Below are 18525 nucleotides of genomic sequence, written 5' to 3' on the forward strand. Positions count from 1 at the left end.
ACATTATACAAACAGATGAGGAGACCCCCATTTAGCTGGACTCACATGGTTTTGTTTCCAGAGAGAGTTCCCAGAGAGAGACTGTTCCCAGTCCATGGCAGGGACTGTTTCTGTGCTGTCCCATAGTGAGCAGTCTCCATGGCTACCTCACCTCACCAGTTCTCAGGGGCAATTCTGAGCTAAACCCAAATTGCCCTTCTGAGGTAAAAGGATTGGAAAGCCCCGAATTTGAATAAATACTTTCCTTTATGCCACTTTATTGTAGGCCAAGTCTGACAACCTCCAGATGCGTCTTTTGCTCTCTCTGTGTAGTTACGGGGCTGAAGATGAAGAGACAACAGAGTCCTGCTTACAATGTTTCCCATGGTTCTTCGTGGTAAATTGTAGATGTTGCTTATTGACAGGGCAGATGGATTTGGTGGGCATACAGCTGCCATAACCTGAGTCTATGTTTGGCTGATGTGTGACAATAAGGAACAAAGTCAGAAGAAAAGGTTAAGTTTCACACCAGGAGTGAACTTGCTCAGAGAAGTGTTATCATTCCAAATATACAGCCAGAAAGTGGTTGCTTGCTCAAGGTCTTTCAAAGAAGCTCTGATAGGATAAAAAAACTAAACTCAAACCTTAAGATCTGTGTTAAATGTTGTAAAATTAGATATTTCATTGTCCTTCAGTCCAGTCACATTAATGAGATACCCATACCAATGCATAAGCTTGTTACTGTAAGCAAGTGGGCTCATTAAGTGAGCTCTTGAGTGTTCATAAAGTCCATGGAAATTCAGACACTGCCTTCATCAAACTGAATTGAGCACCAAATATGAACTTTAATTATTTTAAGTGTATTAAGTTCAAGGGCTTAATAGTTCTAAAAAATCGAGTTCCACTGTGTAACAGCAATCATTGGACAATTAGTTTTTGCATCATAATAGAAGGCAATGTTCCCCAGGAGTAACAAAGTGGCAAACTTTAAAAAGGGCAGATTTTAAAACTATGAGGAAAATGGTTAACAGCAGGCTGAAGGGCAAAGTAAAAAACTTTAAAACCACAAAAACAGCCTGGAGGCTATTCAAGAACATTGTGTTAGAGGCACAGATGGTTTGTGTATCATTGAGAACAAAAACAAAGTAAAATGGTGAGAATAAAACTATGGTTAAGCAGAGAAGAACAGGGCTTTATTGAGGCTAAAAAGGCATCTTTTAAAAGCAGAAAGGTTTCCTGAACAACCTAACCAGATCAGGCCATCACTTATGATGGTGAAAAGAAAGTAATGATAAGAGTCATAAGGAAGTAGTCAGCTAAAGGTAATGAGGACCTACTGAACAGAGGCACAGAGACATACATACTTGTAACATGATTCTGGGACATTATAGTTTACCACAGAAATGTCACACTGTCTTGTTAAGATTCCCTGGAATTCCCACTCTTTTTTTTTAAGAAAAGTGCCTATTATTCAAATAGAGAGATGAAACTAGGCAGAAGACAAAACAAAATAATTCTGCAAAATGTTAGTCTAGCCACAAGTTTCTTGCCCTGACTATCTCCTATCTCATCCATCTTTCTCTCTGGGCAGGCTGCCTCTGGCTTCTTGCATCTTACCTGTTCTGTCCTGGATAGGGGGCAGGTGCTTTTGCTCTAATATGTTCTGGGTTTAATTATTCACTGAAAGCCCCAGATTCTCCTAGTGACAGACACTAAGAACTCAAGTTTTTCTCTGATAGGCTGAATTCATTATTTGCTAAGAACAGTCTCTAGCAAAACAAGTATGTTACCTGGATGTGTCTTTATGAAAGGACTGAATAGCTGAGTGACATTAGGACCTTGAAGGATGAAGAGAAACACTAAAATATAACTTTGACAGCATTTTTTTTTCCTCAGAGAAGACAATAGATGTGCTTTCTCTGTCAGGTTAGGAGATGGAGAGAAATGAAAGCTAAAAAAGCAGACACTACACAGTAAATCGAGAAATCCAAGTTTAACAGTTATTGATGTTTTCTCCCTGTAGTATCAAAGGCTGTATGAGATATAATGAGAATTAACTAAGACCCCAAAGATAATACAGCAGGATAAAATCCACATAGCAGTGCCTGCTCAGAACCAAACCTGAGAAAAGACAGTTTAATTTATAGGCATTTCCGTAATCTGGTTTAATGATTTCAGAAAAGGTAGTTTGTTTGAAATGGGCTGGAGATGGAAGAAAAATGAGAAGTGCAAGAAACATCTACTAAATGGAGAGAAGGTGAAATAACTTTTCTTCTATAGATCTGCCATGAAATAATAGACGCAAAAGGGAGAAAAATATTATGCTGTAACCATCTCATAGACTATTTCCTGAGATTGTGTTTGTCCTTTTCCAGCAGTTTTTGAGAGGATATGCTGAGTACTCCCCACTGCTTCAGTCAACAGAGCATCTTCCGTAGAGGCAGGAACAGTAGCTGGATGGATGGAGAACAGATTGTAGATAGAGAAAGAGGGAACTGGGGAATGATACAGTTGAAGGTACGGATCAGCTAAGGAGGGGCTGTGAAAAAGGTCTGGTTTTTGTGGGCAGCCTTTAGATAAACTTTTAACACTGTTGACCTCCAAATCCCCTGTGTACTTCATTAATCATCTTGTACACAGATGAGAACTTTCAGAACATCTGGTGCCTTCCTGAAGATCTCCGGTGTATAGGAACTTCAGCCTTTAATTTCAAATCACTGTGAACTTTAGAACAAGAGTTGAGACAGAGATTCTATGTCACTCACAAAAAGAGGAATTTTGCATCTCCAGTCCTTAGCAAGGGATATTTTGGGGTTTTACCTTTTGATTTCCTAGTTTAAAGGAGCAACTGAATGTCACTAAGCAGCCATGTCCCATGCACACACACAAAGTACTATATTTGAAGACTTCTCCAAGGCTTTTTTATAAGAACCTTGGACACTTCAGTTTGATTAACAGTTTCATAACACATAGATTTTCCTTCAAGAAAACAAGGCCACGGGGATTTGCTAAAAATTCAGAAAAGGAAGACACTGTGAAAAGATTTAATTCAGTTACAGTAAGTAATACATTCTAGTAATGTAATATGGACACAAAAAAAATGTCAAGCCCCGTGAGAAATTAGGATAATTTTGTATGATCTTTTATGAATTTATATAATTATATTCATGTATGTGTCTGGCTGTATGTCTATATTTACAAAAATATTGTTATGCATGTCCCCGTGTATGAATACATTTATAAAGCAAACTATAAATCAGCTCAACAGAACAGTATAAAGTGGACTACTGTACATCTTTATTTAAAATACGTAGGATGCCAAGACAGAAAAATACTAAAAAGGAAATACATATTGTTTTTGAAGCTGCAGCATCAATATGGTTGTAATTTTAATGTTTCTTGCTGGAAAAAGGTCATCTTTGGCGAGGTCGGGTTTTTCTTAAGGTCATTTCACATTGAGATATCTGCCTGCTTTTGACATTTCATCTAGAAGAGGCACAACTATTCTGACACATGAAATGGGTTCTTTACAAACCCAATGGCTATTTCTATCAACATCTGTTATTCTTACACAAAAGGGGAATATGCATTGATTGCAAACAAGGCTTCGCATTTTTTTGAGAATATATATATATATATATATAGTACTTAAAGGTACAGCAATGTCCATTTGAAACAGAAACAGAAACAAAACACTTATCTAGAAAAGACTGAAAAAAAAATTACCCATGGATGGTAAGTTTTACTCATAAATAGAATTAAATTTAAATATGTTGATTTGGTTGATAAATTGTCACACTGCTTTCTGTAAAGCAGAATGGCAGAGAAACTCACTAAGTCTTTGTATAATTATTTTGTGATTTTGGCACAGAAAAAGAACAATAAAAATCCTTCTCTTTACATTTTGTGGGGGATTTTTAATTTCATATTAATTTTCTAAATTTCAGTTCAGTCCCTTTACAGTTAAGTTAAATAGGAAAAGCTCTTACCATATAACTTCTTCACCTTCTATCTTTATGTTTTCAAACTTCAGAATTGTTGTGTTTGTGGCATGACATTTATGCAATTGAAACAAACTCTGACATAGTAATTCAGACTCAGGGTGACAATTTCATTTTTCTGTTAGACAATCCAGGATTCCACTGGTTGAACTCTGCTCTAGTTCAAAAGTCTCTCACAGAATTCCTTTCCTGGGGAACAGCACAAGGAAGACCACAGCTTCATTCTAACTCTTTGTTTTCAGAGAGCGCAGTTAAACCTTGGACAATCCAAAGCAGAAGCATTCAGCTGATCATTCAGTAGTTAGAATTCTCTAGCTGAGTGTTGTGACCAGTCACGTGGTGTTATATCTGTTCCCATATTGATGGTCTGTTCTTGAGAAGCTATTGCTGTCTCCCCAAATGAATGTCATTTTATGAGAAAACAGGTTTTGTTTTCTGATTACATTCATCTGCCCAGTGCTCAAATCTGCTGTTTGTGGATGTTTGTAGGAACATAGCTTTGCTCACATGAGTATTGCAGAACAGTGAATAATAAAGGACATGAACAGGCTGAATCCAAACCCTGTTTTCTAATTGAACAGGCTGAATGCAAATCTTGTTCTCTGGTCTAGCAAGCTTAAAGCCACCAATTTTTTGTACCATCTCTACTGGCTCACTGATCTTGCAACACCAGTAAACTCTGCATGTTTTGAGTCAGTGTACTTCCCTGCTTTATAAATGTGTCATATTTAATTTTTCTGCAATGAGGACATATGGCAGACAATCACAGAGAACTATAAAAACCAGAAAGGTGCTATTTTTCTGGACTGAAGCCATATGTCCATAGGGCATCGAAGAGGTTAACATCCAGGTGTAGGAGCACGTTCCAACATTGTTGGAACATCTTCTGTGTTGCTTCCAGACTCTGGCCTCAAATAAATGCCTGTAACATATTTTAAAGTGTCATACTTAGATTTATTTAGTGCACTGAGATCCAGAGTATGTCAGCTTCATGAATGACTGAAAAATACTGCATCAGCTTCTGATAGGACAGCAGGGCAGTCAGCTCCTATTTTGCAGTAATGCATCTCTGTTTGCAAACAGAACTTGAATGTTCTCAGTTTGGGCATTGACTGATAGAAGAAAAGCAAAACCAGTCACCTGTTCTGCGATGTTGCATTTGATTAGAAAATAATGCTTGGGGTCTGAATATGCTGATGTAATGCTAAGGAAACATTAAAGCACCCTTTAACTCTGCCACTTTGTGCCTAAGGCTTTGCAGTTATCATATGAAATGTGGGGCCTTTTCTTAAACAGTTGCACAAGAGAAGCAACTGCTGCATAAATGGTACAAATAAAAATAATACTGAAGTGTAACTAGTGGTTCTGATAGTTGTACTTATTCTCATATAAGGCCTGAAATGGCAAAATACTGTTTTCAAATTTGCAATATCATTATCAGTACACTGTGGCTGGCCAGAGCATGGGCCAGAGAAGTAAAGAAAGGCAAAAATTAGCAGCTTTTATTGTGTTAATGTGTATCCTAGTATGAATTTCAAATATCTCCATGTAAGTAAGTGGTACAGATAGAATTTAAAATAAGCAAGAGCAAGATGACAGTATGGTCTATAATGGAAAAGCAAAGTCAAATTCATGCCCCACAATGATTTATCACATGGGACAGCTTGAAGCTACTTTCAGCCATCAGACTGTGGCTACAGATAGATAAAAGGAGATTTTGGAGAGTTGTCAGTTGATAGATAATGAGAATTTCAACTCTGGGCTTACAAATATGGTGAGTCTTTATTATGTTGATAGGCAACCTAGAAAGCATTAAAGGAAAGTGGTGTGACAGGGGCCTGCTACACACATCTCACTTGATGGCAACTAGAAACCATACAAAGCTTTCTACAGGTCCAGTTTAGCATCTGCTTCATAGTGCTTGCAAGTGCTTTCTCTGGCAATAAAAAACAGACAATTTATGGAAACAGCTTAAGGGGGCTCAGCATTTTTTGCTCTGTAACAGGACCAGATTGAATGATGAATGCCTGCCCCATCTTAGAAACCCAGCTTTATTTTTGCAAGGATCCATCCAATAAATAGGTTACAGAATCACAGAATCATCCAGGTTGGAAAAGGACCTCTCAGATCATCAAGCCCTTACTCCACTACCACTGTGGTTACCAGACCACATTCAGTCTCTTTTTAAAAATGTCCAGGGATAGAGGATCCACCACCTCCCTGGAGAGCCCATTCCAATGCCTGATCACCCTCTCTGTAGAATTTTTTCATAATATCTAACATAAACCTCCCCTGACAGAGCTTAAGTCTTACTGGTAGCTGCCTGGGAGAAGAGACCAACCCTCACCAGGCTACAACCTCCTTTTAGGTAGTTGTAGAGAGTGATGAGGTCTTCCCTGAGCCCCCTCTTCTCCAAACTAAATAACCCTATCTCCCTCAGCAGTTCCTCGTAAGACTTGTGCTTGAGTCCCATATATATATCATATATTTTGTAGCAGAAATAAATATAATTCCACATATATGGGTGTCATTTGTTTCCAAAAAGAGCTTATCAGATGTTTCACTGGGCAGAAAATACACATACAAGCTCATTACTGAGGGAGATGAGCTCATGTTGAAGGGCAGTGGGCCCAGTGTTATTCGCTTGTGTTTATTCTCCTGCCCCAACCAGTTAAGACCAAAATGTGAGAAAACAAGGGGGAAAGAGTATGTATCCTCTTGCATTGATTTGAATAGCAGGATGATAGTTATCTTCAGTCACTGAGATGGCTGGGAGCCTGACACCAAAGGAATTTGAGGAGGAAGTGCTGAGTGAGAAAATCACTGCCTCAGAGAAGGGTTGCTTACTCTGCACATGGAAAATATGCATTCTGTAGGTGGGTTTTTAGTAGGCTAAGAGGAAATAACACACAGAAAGAGAATAACTGTAACAAGATTACATGAAGGAGAGGAAAGAGACATGCCTGAAGTGACAGAATTTCTCCTGTGAAGAAATTCTTCCATAGTTATTGCTGCCATAGCTGATGTCACTGTATATTGACCTGTGTCTTGCTAGAGCACCACACTGGGGTTTCAAGATTTCCTTAATCCATTCCCTACAGCCTCCTATTGAAAGTACCAAAGAAATTATTCTGAATATCTTTCTCATCAGAAGATAGCGAATCAGATTTTTTTCTACCGTTTTAATCCTTTGTTGATTGAATTGTCAAGCACCCAACCTTAGCAATAGAAGCTGAAATGAGCAATGTCTTCATGTCAGTACTGAGTAACTGAGCATTATTGACCCCATGCTGGGTCCAACCTTTAGCTGAGTTCCTTTGGAATTTTTATCACTTGTTTTTATAGGACACTCAGACCTTACCTGTAATGAATTTTAAACTTTCGAATTCAAGTTTTTTTAGAGATTCCTGGAAAGCACTAACATCTGCAGGTGTTCTACCTATTGCAACAAGTATGTGTGATGAATTGAGGCTGTTCTCAAGGACTGCGGTCTGTAAGTTGCACTATAATATATCATAATTCCTTGGAGTCTCACTGATGATTTACTGGACATGAATACTTGCAGTACAGTCTAACACTTCTGTTTTGTTATACTCCTGGTGATGTCACTAGAAATAGTAGTAAAAATATTTTGATATTCAAGGACCTATGTCGATATTGGATAAAGGTATATGATAATTTATGCTGCAAGGGAGGCTATAAACTGGATAGTTCTAATTCCAGAAGCTATTACAGCCATCTCCAACTTCTGCACATGCAGAACACTAGATAATTACAAAACCAATTTACTTAGAACTGAATTCCAGATCCAATGCATTTCCTAGTAGAGCGGTGGTTTATGGGCCAATTTTGTCCTTTATCAGCTCCTTATAAGCTGATAAACTTGATAAGCTCAAAATTTTAGTCTCTTTAGAACTGAGATAACTACGATGAGTCTGCAGTTATTTAAGCCTCAGTTCACTGAGACAAGAGTATACAAAAGTAAAATCTCTACAAACAACTACTTGATGCATTTTGCATAGGGAATTGGGGAAGAAAGGCTCAGAGGAGTGAGGGGAAGGAATCCCTTTTCACTGGGCTGTCATCCATTTTAGATGTTTCAGGGTCTGATGCCTCCAATAAGTTCCCCATCACAGTTGGTTGATGTTGCTTATTATAAATGAGTATTTCCACCAGTGCTCAAAACAAGAATTTAAAAAACCCCCAAACAACAACAACAAAAAACCCACCCCAAGGCTGGTTTTGTAGCAGTATTAAATGTCTTTAAGTGAAGCATTCAGATGATCTCATAGTTCTGAAGCCATTCTAGTATACAGACACACTGTAGGGTGATAGATGCCTAGTTTTTGCCATCTTCCTAGTCCCATATGTTTCTTACAGCACCTATGAAGAGATTAATCACACACTTGAGGGCACACAGGTTTTGCATATAATTTTACTTAGCCAACATTTTACTAAGTTATCAAAATCTAGCCTCTTTTAGGGAAAACAGACACTATCTATTATACCTCTCAGGTCAATCACCTCTCTATTCTGGTCATTGCTCCAACTAATGTATATATATTTATCTCTCTCTTTCATTACAACCTTAACAAATCACCTTTGGTACCTCATCTTCAGTCAGAATAGGAATGACTACTCTCCAGAGTTCACAGCTCCATATGATTAACATTGTGTCTGTGCCTATCTTCACCTGAGTTTACCTTAGTTCTTGTTTATGTGAAGGAGTCTTTCATCTTTCCATAATTTTTTAAATGATAAAAAAAAAAAAAAGAAAAAAAACTTACTGTATTGATGATTTTTGATCAGAAGTAGAAAGAATAACAGCTTTTCCTCCTCTTTTCTGAGTCTACTTTTAAAAGTTTTTTAATACTCTATATGGATTTGGCCAATCTTCTTCTAGAGTAAACTTTCTGAGTTCAGTAAAGTTGTACGACTTTACAGCAAGAAAGATAATGAACATCTACAATCACTTTGTAAGTTACCTACCTGAAAGTATTTTTTTTTCTGAATCTGTACTTTAATATCCTAATACTAAATTGTGGATATAAGGAAGAAAAATGAAGAGTGACCAGGACTGTTTTTTTATTTATCACTACCAGCACTATTTATTTATATGCAGATACAACGCCTGCATGAGTGAAACAAAAACTACAGGTTTCATCTTAAACTGTAATTTCTCTTTATTCAGAATGTTATTCAAAGGTCACTAATAGTGTGAAAAATTCAACATGAAAACAAGACTAATCACCAAAATCTTAGTGCAAGCAAAATTGTGTTTCCCCTCATTACAAATACAGAACTACGTCACGTCTATTAAAGAATTTGCACTTCTCTTTCATTATCCTTTTCATCAGTGTTTCAGGCTAGAGACCTCTGAAATTCTGTGAAAACTGTGGATTTTCCATGCATTGCCGAAGCGAGAGTTGTTGAAATAAATACATGTTGAATTCAATCTTAAAGAAAAGCACTAATTTCCAATTGTTTCAAAAGCATTTTTTCTGGAAACCCTGCCATCATGCCTACAGCCTTTAATTTCCTCTAGCTTTCTTCATTTTAAAGTTTGTAGAGGTAAACCCTATTAAAATACGTGGTGAAGCTGAGCTTGAAGCTCATTCCAGATATTATGTTTCTGCAATGAATGTGTAATAAAATTGTGCATTAGTGTTTTCAATAACTTTGCATGTATTAACAGAAACAATATAGAAGACTATGCTTTCATCTTAAGGTTTTCTTTAGAAGAGTTTTAAAGTTTAGGCTATTGGATCATTAGAGGACAGGTTCCACAGCAAGAGGCCCGGACCCTTTCTTTTTATATTGTATGTGTCTTCATTATGGGTGAAAAACAGGCATTTTTATGTTAGGTAGGGTGGATTTTACCTGTTGATACATGCCTTGATGTTTCTGGCCAGAGGCTGGTTTTGCCAGTAATGATGGCTTATTTGTGGTTACTGAATCATGCAAAAAAAAAGGGATTCTTGCTATTTTTAACACATCATTTTATATGCATGGCATTGCCACTGAATTGCATAAACTCTGCTAGTGAATCTACATATACAAGAAGTTTGCCTTATTTCAGCTGTAAAATTGGGTATCGTTATGCTATTACTGGGTTTGTACTTGTTTGTGGGCCTCCCACCAGGAACTGAGTCCATGTGCATACCATAAATAATCCCTAGCCTAATTTTCATTGTTCTAATTCAATTTTTTTACATACAAAAACAGATTTTAAGGGAATAATTAAATGACATATATTAGTCATTCTTTAATTTTTCCCCTTACACTTGCTTTCTTGCACACTTCCTTACTTGCAGAAATAATAGTCCTTATTCCTTATTTTACAAGGTGTGTGCTTGATCTGATTTCTAGAAAATAGTTGAAATTTACCCATAATCCTTCCATTTCTTGTTTTCCTCAGCTGATGAGCCCATATATGACAGAATTGCAAGAAGAGAAATATTTTCTCAAACCTTTTCTTCCAATATAAAAATACAGTAAAGAGTATTTCTTCAGAACAAAGGTATGATGTACAGAAACATCTTTTTCAACAGAGACAAAACTAGTATCTCGTCATTAGATACAGGATGTATTTAGACAGTTTCAGGCCAAAGTGTCTAATATGAATTAGAATTCTTCTTCTTGGATAACAGGATTTGTAGAGATATTGGATGTGAATGATGAAGTCTAGTTTGCTTGTTTGTCTCCTTCCTGTATAAAGGCAAATTTCCTGGTGGCTTTTTGTTTTGTTTTGGTTGGGTTTTTTTTATTTGGTTGGGTTTTGTTGGGTTTTTTTTGGGGGGGGGGTTTGTTTTGTTCTCTTTTGTGATTTTTTTTTTCTATGGATGAGAAATTAATAGTCAGACACTCAGATGTGTATCCATTTCCAGAGTAAGGGGAAAACTTAGGTAAATACTCTGGATTTAAAATTTCTGTGGGCAACTCGAGACCTTCAGATTTACTTGACTCTTTGATTTAGTTGATTTTTTTTGCTTTCATGCAATCCCTGGTAAAGCAGTTTCAGGAAAGGGATTGTGTTAGAATTAAGACAAAAAACTGTGCCTCCAGATGTAAATTGAATAAAATGTTCAACAGTAACTGAGAATTTTGCTTTTGTTAACAGCAATTTTCTCTCTCTTTTAATATTTCAGCTTTCTTAGTTTTGTTACAAAGTGCTGAAACAGTAAGAAAACTCAGTGAAAATGCAAAGAAATATGCAGCAATCGTTTCCAGTGGAAGAAATGAAGAAGACAAAAAAAAAATCACAAGGAAAATAAGACCTCGGTTTGTGACAAACAATTCATCTCAGAAGACAATAAAACTTTTACAGTAATTTTCCCTATTACTTTGATGAAAAATTTATTATATGAAAAGCTGTACAAAGCTATTAGGATCTGATTGAAAATCTAATTTGAAAATCCTGTGTAAGCTCCGGTCTTTCAGATAACAAAGATTATACTTTTGTTGTCATTATTAGTTTTCACAGATGTGAAGAGTAGAATATTGTTCATTTGCAACTATTGCCTTTTACTCTGTAATGTATAGGGTTCTGCTCTGCTACTTATACAACTCAGTACTGAAAGGAGTAGTAACATAAGTGCTGTTCTTTCTGTTCCTTTAATTCTGAACAGAGGTAACTTAACCTGAATTGCAAGAGCTCAGCAAAAAAACAAACAAGCACAAAAAAGGCAAGAATGTGATCCTTTTAGTTGTTATTTACCTCCTTTTGCAGGAGATACATCTTCAGATGCTTCTCAATGTGTATAGACCAATAGACCACCATTTCTTAATTTTTTCCTTGCCAGTAGTTTGCAGTCATCCTTCCAAGATTTTGACCATGCTACCATCAGCCATACATATGTCACTGGCAGAGAGGTTCATTCCAGCACATGCTCCAGCATATTATATATGTAAGCATTTCTCAGGAAATGAACTAGTACAGAATGTACTTGTCAAATCCATTTTGAAGATATTTTCATTAAGAGAAAAAATTCCACAAGGCACTGTTTGACATTAGTTATGGACAATCAAAAGTCTTATTTTGAATAAGCTAGTAAGTAAGCATAGCTTTTTAATTTATCTCTATGTTGTTTCTGATTTTTTTTTTTTTTTAATATCTGTGTCATAATTCTTATTTTCAGGTACTGAATGAATAGTTTAAGCAAACAAATTTCCATCTGTCAATTGCTTGTGAACTATTCAACCTAACTATTGGCTAATAATTGCTGCAAAACTGTGATTGCCACTTAAATCATATAATACTACTTTTTCCCCTTCAAGTCAGTGGAAAGACCACTTCTGTAAATTGAGGTACTTATTAAAGCGCTTAATGTGAATGAAGAAAATAACTTGAGAAATCATTTTGTAAAGTTTAATGTGTGGATTTTCTTGTAAGTTATGAAACAGAGCTCATTAAAGACAGAACTGAGATAGGGCAATGCATTACAATGTGATGTAATTGTAGAGAAAAAAAAGTCCTCAACTTTGGCTCCTCTATTTATACATACATACACATATATATATATATATACATACATATATACATATATATATATACACACAGATCCTCCTCACTTTCACAGTACTTATTTTTCCATTTCCGTAGTCAACCTGTAATCACTAGTATGGCTGCGTATATGGGAGTCAGTGGTTCTAAATAAGCCACTGTGGCTGACATCAACTTCAATTTGTTTTTCCTTTTATTAGGATTTCTTGATTATCCACTGAAAATATATTTGATTGATAGTAGATTGGGATATTTGAAGAAAAAAATTAAACTGAATTCATGCCACTAGGAAGGGGAGGAACATCATTAATGAAATAATTGAGCTGTTACTTAATTTTATTTGCCAAAGAGGGCAAAAATATTCCAAGAAATAAGTATTTTTCCATCAAATGATTAAAAGACCAACAAAAGAGTTGACACTTTTTTCCATACCTTGACTTTCATTGAAAGCAGATACTTCTGTATCAATACTTCCAGTTTGATACAATCAGTATGTTTTAGTATTAAATAATGCATCAAATTAATAGTAAAAAATATTATTGCAATGTAAATTTTATATTTCATTTGTTATTGTCTCCTTTTTAGTATACTCTTCAGTCTTTCTCTCCCTCTAAAAACAGAAAGCTTTGTAATAAAGAACTGTTAAATCAATATAGTAAATATACTAGCATTTAAAGATCATTAGGTGTTGGACATTTGTGTAAACTGATGTCACAAAACATGTCAGGTCAAGCATTGCAGTGAACTTTGCTTCCTTTTTCCTAGTTAACTTCAGTACAACTTAAATTTGCCATTAAAACTAAATTTTCTGCAATTCCACTACTAAACATGTGAACAAAGGGTGAGGGAGTGTTATCTGAATGTTGCTAAACACAACTCACCACTGGAAAAAAAATAAACACCAGAGCTTCCCTGCAACCTTGTTCATTCCCTTATACCCATGTCTTTTCAAGGCTCAGTGAAATCCCTCGCGTACCAATATGACTGAAGGAAAAAATACCATTTTATTTACAAAACATGACCCTATTCCAGAATTTCAGTGGTAAATGACTGTCAGGCTGCTGAATGCAAACAGAAGAGCAATTGACTGATGATTTCAGGGTTTGTTCTTATCTAATCCTTTATTTTTGTATCCTTTTAGTAAAGAGAAATGTAAGGATAGGTTTGAGATGAACTAATATCTTGTTGTAACAAAGCAGAGGGGTTTGGATAATCTATTGCTATGCCTATACAGCAGAGATGTAAGGAAGGGATGTGCTGGAGGAACTGCATCTCCAATGCAGCCTGTTCTGTCTCACAGGATGATGAGTATCTCAAGACAGTACTGAAGCTGCACTTTCAGATAGCTACTGAATTAGTTGCAGCTCAGTCCCTGAAAAAAGTACCTCTGTCCCCAGTATGCTAAGGCACTATTAACCTCCTTCTAGGCAAGAACTGCCATACAGCAGGAATCTCACTGAAATTCTGAGAACTGAACCTGTACCGTACAAAAAAAAGTCTGAGGAAGCAATATAAAGCCTTGGCATAGAACTTTATTTGAACAAGCTGCCTCCTGCATTTTCTGTGGTTTCCATATAGTCTGAAGCTGCAACAACAGAGAGAACATTTCCATTTCTCAGAGTCAGATTATAGGCAACCATATCAAGGTACACATTGGAGGAAGTTGGAAAAATGTGCTGACATGGAAGGAGAAAAGTAGTTGCTTATCTAAGCCACTGTCTCAGTGTCCTGGAGAGTCTGAGAACTCAAATAATTTCTCAGTTCTGTGTATAGATGTACACCTCAACTAAACTTGCACACTAGGCTAAACTTAAACAATTATTCTGTTTGCTTGTCCCTCTACTTTGTTTCCATCATCTCAATCTGGCTGAAAACTTAACATTGGTTTATTCACTATGCTCTGCTTCTGGCTTCACATATGTCTGGAGTCATCCACTCTGCAGTCATAGCAAAGAGGTTTGGTAGAAGCAGTCAGAAACAGCAAAATACAGGAAATATATAAGCCTATATATCTTTCTCACCCAATGAAATCCATTATTTTGGATTCTCACTGAAGAATTCTATTGGATCTGAGGGCTTCTTGGCACTTTACTTGCATTTTTCCATACTTGCCATGCAGAAATGGGAAGAAATTAGATGATTGGTTTTTTTTCTTCTAGCATCAGAATAAATACTATGGCTTGGATTCAAAAGAACAATATACCTCACCACATACAAACAGAATTAAGTAGTTATGGAAAATTCAGCTATCTATTTTTACTAGGTTTTGACATATGTCTAATTGGGCTATTCTCTTCTCTGAACTGCAACAGAACTTAGCTTATGTTGTTTGGAACCACCAGACAACCATCAATGCTTCTTGAGAACCATTCTGTTTCCTGATGTATAGTAGCTAGAAGGTACACTGTTGCTAAGGGAATGTAACTGGTTAATTTGGGTGGATATTTTCCACACAAGACCTCATACTGCTCTTCAACCTGCTGAAATATGAAGTGCCAACTGGCATAACACTGTAAAACTCTGCTGCTAATATGAAATATATTAAGCCAAAAACACAAGCAAGTCTTAGAAAGGAAAATAAAGTAAACAGACGGCAAATATCCATTTCATAATAAAAGAACATGATCAAACTAAGCATTGGTAAGACATGAAAAAAAAATGAGAAAAATAAAACTAAAGCAACAAAGAAATAGAAAAAAAAAATCTTGATTACATGTTTTTGAAAGCTTTGTTGTAATGTACTTGAGTAAGCCCAGAGTATGAAATATGAAGACGCATAGCCTAATCAAGGTATTTTCTGCATCCTGATTCTGTAAGATCATCATATTGAGGTGCATTTAGAAAATTTCACAAGAGTGAAATAGGGCAAGATGCAATTTCACCTTTCTGCAGACATCTTCTGATACTATGCTGAATCTGTTAAAAAAATGCAAAATTTTGGAAGGGAGCTGAATAAGTTGATATAAAGTTAAGTATTTTCAGATTTTGACTGAATCATTTTTCTCCTCTCTCATCTAAGTATACTTTGTTAAATAGAAAGTAGCTTAAAATGAAAAAGAGAGTTTTGAAATTCAAACTGATGAAAGAGGTTGCTTCAATAATTTAGGATGCATTTTGTTCTTAATTTATTGGGTAACAGGAAATTAGCCAAAATCAGTCTTACTGCTTAGAGTTTTGATTACAGTGAATTGTCATTTTATGAAGATACATTTCATAAAAACCCTCCAACTAGGTTTTAAGGAGAAAAGAAAAAAACACCCTCTCACGCAGCATAGCAGACTGAACAATGACTCTTCTACCTTGAATGTTTTCTTTTTACAAAGCCAAATATTCTACAAATCAATACTGCATTGTCCATGGAGGTGTTCTTTGGTTCTTTGATTTTGCATTGGTTTTTAAAGAGAAAACTATTTCTGGCAGAGCTTTTCTTTCCTAACTGGCCCTTCTGTCAACCATATGCACACACAGAGAAGGCTTTTTTTTCTGGAATACTTTATTTTTAATCGGCGCTGAAATTCCAAAGTGGTCACTGATATCCTCTCCAGACATGTGTCTGCAGCATACTTGAGAACTGATTTAAATGGTGTCCATAGGGTGCTGATACCAGCAATCTCTTCTAGAAGAAGCCACAGCCACAGTTGCCAGTGCATGACATATGTCACTGAACACCAGCTTTGACTGAGTAAAATATTCTTTACTTTCTGGAATCTGCTGTTTGCTACTGCTGCCCACACCTCCACTTTACCTACCTAGGACACACAAGATGGCAATTGCTTTCCCACCCAAGGACTAGAGAGGCCCAACATCCAGCATCAGAGGGGATTAGTGTTTCAGTCCTTCACTGCCAGAGACTGAAAACAAACATGCATAGTAAAGCTAAACATAATTTTTGTTGCCTCTTTTCAATGCCTTCAGTGTCTGAATCACACTCCTGTTCCCATGGGTGACTGTTTCTTTTCCTGAGCATTTTTCAGGGTTGTCTAGGTCTTGAATAATCACTGAAGATGCAACCAAAAGACATGGACTGCAAAAGAGTCCTGTGGGCCTGATCAGTTAAACCCCCTTCATCTGTTGGATCCTGGATCATGTCAGTAGACATGTATATAAAGGAGTAATTTAAAATGAACCAAATCAATGAGAACTGTACAAAAATAACAATATAAATAAATGTAAGCACATTTTATTCTTCAGTTTTCCAGAAAAACACCCTAAGACAGCTTTACATTTCCAATGGGACCTGACTATATGGAAAGTACAATATACAGTAGAATTAACTTTTTTTTATTCAGCCACTTTTTGCTGTTCTATATACAGGTCATGACCTCTCACCTCTTGTTTATTTCTTCCCATGTTGACCTTTCACTGAAGCACAGGGCTAATTTTGTGCTCCAGTGACCAAGAATAGAAATTTGTCACTTTATTCAAAATGGAATGAATACAGGTATGTCTGGCATTCTCAGCTGGGCTTAACCCTCTGCATGCTGAAAGCAGTCAAATAGCCAAGTGATCTCTATTAGGAAATATCTTTTCTGAAGTTGTGCTATTTTTTGTAACAAAAGAGCTTTGCTTCTTTTGTCTGAAAAAAAGGTTTTTTCTTTTTCTGTGCACAGCCGGGCACAGTTTTCTTTGTAGCAAAATACAATGAACCAAACAGAAGAAAATGACAGGTTAGAGGTCCATAGAAATTTGCAATGGTTCTAAGAGAGAACTTTCATTAGTGTTAGGAAATAACCTCCATCTTAATTGTCTGCTGTACAAACAAAGTTTTATGTGTTATCTTGAACTGAGAAAGAAATAACTAATTTCAACAGTAAGATGCCAGTAATGAATTCTTATGGACTAATCTTAATAAGTATGTGCAAAGTAATCTATGCTTCTCATGTTGAGTTATAAAATATAATTCTTTTCCTTATGCAAATACTTTCACTTACACATTCAAATCTTCTGTGCAGTAGGGCTCCTTTCTCCAACTGTAAGTTCTGTTACGGGAAAAGACGTCAGTGGATCCTTGCAGGATTTGAAGTCAACACTTAAGTCCTCTGTTAATATTACAAAGGACAAGGATGCCAGAAAAAAAAATGCACAGTAGGTCTCAAGTGAGACAGTCAGTTGATTCAAGCACTACCTGCCACAATGAAATAAGTTATTGCCTGAGCAATGGAGTTCCAGAATGTGATTTCCTACAAATGTATCCTTAGTATTTTTGTGCTCTTGCTGCAGTGACTATTGTCTCCCTTCTCCTTCTGGGGCCTAAACTACTGTATTTTCAGTTGTTTATCACATGCCCTGATCTTTTCTTCTAAATACACATTGTCATTTTTGCCTTCCTAGATCCTGGCGTTACCTGACGTACATGCCTAAGATGTGAGCTATGCGTGTGCCTTTTAGCCAATCAGTATTTGTCAGCTGGCTGGCCAAGAGAACAACACTGCTCATGGCACTGACTTTCCTGCAGTAGAAACACTTGCTCAGGGACACTTATCTTGAGTGGGTCCAAAGAAAGGCCGTGAAGATGATCAGGGGGCTGGAGCACCAACCCTATGAGGCCAGGTTGAGACAGCTAATGGTGTTTACAGTAGTGACTCTTTTGCTAGGCTAGAAGAGTCTGAGGGCACCTTATGATAGCCTTACAGTACTTAAATGAGGCTTAGAGGAAAGATGAAGAGGGACTTTTCACAAGGGCATATAGTGGTAGGATGAGAGGGAATGGTTTAAAACTGAATGAGAGTTGCTTTAGATTAGATATTAGTAAGAAATTCTCAACTGTGAGGGTGGTGAGACACTGGAACAAATGCTCAGAGGAGTTTTAGGTGCCCCATCCCTGGAAGCATTCAAGGCCTGGCTGGATGAGGCTTTGAGCAACCTGGTCTAGTGGAAGATATCCCTGCTTATGGCAGGGGGCTTGGACTAGATGACCATGAATGTTCATTCCAAGCCAAACCATTCTATTTATGAAAAATTGTCGAGAATCAACAAATCTGAGTACTTTTGCACCCTAAGTTAATTTACTGAAATTAAGTTAAAAGGTTACTTCCAAGGAGA

The sequence above is a fragment of the Calypte anna genome, chromosome 5A, assembly GCF_003957555.1.
Source record: "Calypte anna isolate BGI_N300 chromosome 5A, bCalAnn1_v1.p, whole genome shotgun sequence".
In the NCBI taxonomy this organism is placed as follows: Eukaryota; Metazoa; Chordata; class Aves; order Apodiformes; family Trochilidae; genus Calypte; species Calypte anna.